Below are 3,299 nucleotides of genomic sequence, written 5' to 3' on the forward strand. Positions count from 1 at the left end.
GCTGCACTATTTAATAGCAGAGACATGTAAATACTTTGCATTACATTTTGAATCCACTACCTTAAAAGAGCTCCAATTTACAGACAGAAATGTCAAAAATGTTACAACTATCCCCGGTCTCCCCTATTTTGTCTCTATCTGCCATTCTGCAATTCATCTCATGTAAATAATAACGTGCGCACAGCGTGACGTGGAAAAAGGGCACATTCCTTTGACGTTGTGTGATGAACTCTGTATTCCTCGTCCACATGTAAACGGAAAAATTGAGTTTTAAAAAATCTCCGTTTTCGGTGATTCGAAACGCTGTTTACGTGTGGATGAAACAGCTGCGTTTTCAAAAATACCCGTGTAGGTGCAGACGTAACGTAAAAGAGTTAGTAGTTTATTTCATTACTACCTGTGATTTATTGCAGATTACTTGCATTTGCTTAATTGTTTACTAAATGTTTGAAGTGTGAAATAAACCGCAATGGAGCAAAATATGGGTGTTTGTGGTTGGAGGATGTGTGCGTGTGCACGTGCACGTGCGAGAAGGGGGGGGGGGGGCGAACATTTTTCTTGTAAAACAAAAAAAAGTTTGGGAACCACTGCATTAAAGGATAACTTTGACGGGGCACTTAACAACACCTAACCAATTAGTTTCCAGTACCAAAAACAACTTTAACTCAAGTTAAAATGTTTGCATCAGTAAAATGTCTTTTTTTTCTCCTTTTAATACCACAAAATTCATTTCTTTTTGTGTAAACAAGCAAATTAAAATGCTTTGTACTGACTCACATCTGGAGCCATTCAAGGAGTGTTTGGCTGACTAATATGCTACATCTATACATCCTTCTATTGTACTAATCAATTATTTATTGGTTTCACTATCATAATCCAGATGTCTTTCCTGTGAATGTGAGGTCATTTTCTTTATTTTTCAGGATGAACATACCGTTCGTCATCTTCACTTTGATCAGAGACACTACAGGGAGGTCTGGGATGTTCCGGAGCTGCATGATTATTTTAGTGCACCACAGCCTGTTGTTGGCCAGGACTACATGCCTTCTTTTTCCTTCTCTCAGACTCCCAAAGGTTACTACAATAAGCTTCTGAAGAAACTCCAGCCACCCCTTACTTTACCCACTACAGGCCTCACATCTCAGCCAGGCGTTCTGTCTTTTCCAGGAAATGATGTATTTCCTAACCCTTCATATAACCTGAGAGTGCAGGGTGAGGACCAGCAGTCACAATCACATCTTCAGATCCAGCAGGGCATATGTATAATTGATAGCTTTCATGAATACCAGCCTCAGAGCCCTGAAGAGACCTTTACCGCAACTCATCCTGAGGACGTACCAGACAGTCCTCTTTCATATTCGTTCACGTACATTTTGTTGCCACAGAAGACATCCAAGCAGCTGCTGCATGTGTGAACACATTTAAAACTTATGTGAGTACTTCAGGCATCGTTAACTGCTGTATAGTTCATCCATCATCCACCAGTTCATCATTGAGTCAACTAGGGTTAGGGTTGGGTTTTGCTTTAGTCACACGCTAAACAGGCATAATTTTAAGTGTAAAAGATGTTTCCTTTCAATAAAGTCTCTGACTCACTGCCCAGCCCTAACCTGGTGGATGCTGGGTATGATTACTATATATCATGCATGTATGAATCTCTATAGAAGTGATAATTATAGTCATAAACAAGCTTTCTAATAGTAAGTTTGGCTTCATGCTTTCCGGTAATTGTGAGCCACCTTTACCACATATTTTAAGAACGCAAAAGAAAGAAAGAAACGAATGTTCTCAGAAACAGCAGAACAGTAAAACTCCTACAAGTTCTCCCTAAGGTTAATTAGTGGACTTCATGGTAAGCATGTGTACCTCTTTGAAGGCCAAATCAGCACATATATGTTGCCAAGCGGTAAAAGGTCCATATTAACAACAATTCTTCAACTTGTTTATGTGCAAAATCAGAAGTAAAACGTCGCTTCAGAGAACATTTCTACCAGTTGGAGGTTTTTTTTGTTTGGTTTTGTTGTCAAGTTTACTGAACCTTGTGTCATTTTAATACTGTATAACAATAAAAACATATTAATAAAAGGAAATGCAAACTTTATTTCAACTTATTCTAATGCATGTAGTAAACTCAAGCAAATGATTTTTTTTTAAATGGTAACTTTCCCTCACACCTAAAAGAGAAGTGATCACATTCAGGGGTAACATGAGATTCAGTAGGTGTATCGACTCAAAGACTCAAAAAAGAACCAAAATAATCTACATCACAAGCTCCAATAGATTTTATGTAGAGTTACAGAGTGGGATTAGCTGAGCTGTGCTGCTGCTCGTTGTGTTTCTATCAGACTGATTTCAACAAGATAAACAGCTGATTGTGAAAGATTTTACACTCCTTACACCTTGCCTTAAACTGCATGTTTAGATATTCTTCTGTTTTCCTCCCCCACATGTAGGGTTGTGGGGAAGGTTATAGCTAAAGAGTTTAACTGCAGGCACATTCCATCTGAAGGTTCTGGTTTTCTTATCTAGTAAGGGATGTTCACTCCCTGCCGTTTAGGAGCTCGCCTGTATATGGTGGACCGTTAAAGGGGTTAAACCATATACAGGGGTGGCGGGAGATGACCCTTTTTATGACCAGGGATGTTGTTAAAACGGTTGTAACCAGGAAGTCACACACAGAGACACACGTGCTCGCACGTGTTGCACACCCAGTGTTTTAACCTTTTATGGCCATATGGGTGGTGCTTGTGTGTTCACTGAATAAAGGCTGCAGGGAATACTGGTTCTTTGGGGTTGGCTGGGAACAGGTGGAGGAACTTTCAGCTCCAAGGGCCTGATTCCAACCAGGCTTCCCTTGCGTGCAAGTTAAAAACCGGTTGAACTCTGTTTGTCTTGCTTTGTTCACGGGTGATAAGTCTCTGAACCAGCGGGGCCTGCAAGCTCAGACCTAACACTTACACTTACCATGAATATCACCATCTTTAGCCATCTCTGACTGAGGCTACGTCCACACTAATGTGTTTTTGTTTGAAAATGCATCGTTTGTTCTCCATTTTGGCCTCCCGTCCACACTGACACGGTGTTTTCCCAAAGGAAAACACAGTATTTTCATAACGCTCTCGAAAACGCATACATTTGAAGACGGTGCTTCCGCATCGCAGTGTGGACAGCGAAGTCATGTCATGTGATGCAGTCATGTGACCAAACACATAAACACTCCCATCACTAGTGATGACTGAGAGCTTTGCTCTCCACTAAGCATCTTTCTTTCATGTAGCTGCTGAGAGGTCTCTTCTGTT

Source organism: Pundamilia nyererei, unplaced genomic scaffold, assembly GCF_000239375.1.
Source record: "Pundamilia nyererei isolate P.nyererei 1_Seehausen unplaced genomic scaffold, PunNye1.0 scaffold00215, whole genome shotgun sequence".
NCBI lineage: Eukaryota > Metazoa > Chordata > Actinopteri > Cichliformes > Cichlidae > Pundamilia > Pundamilia nyererei.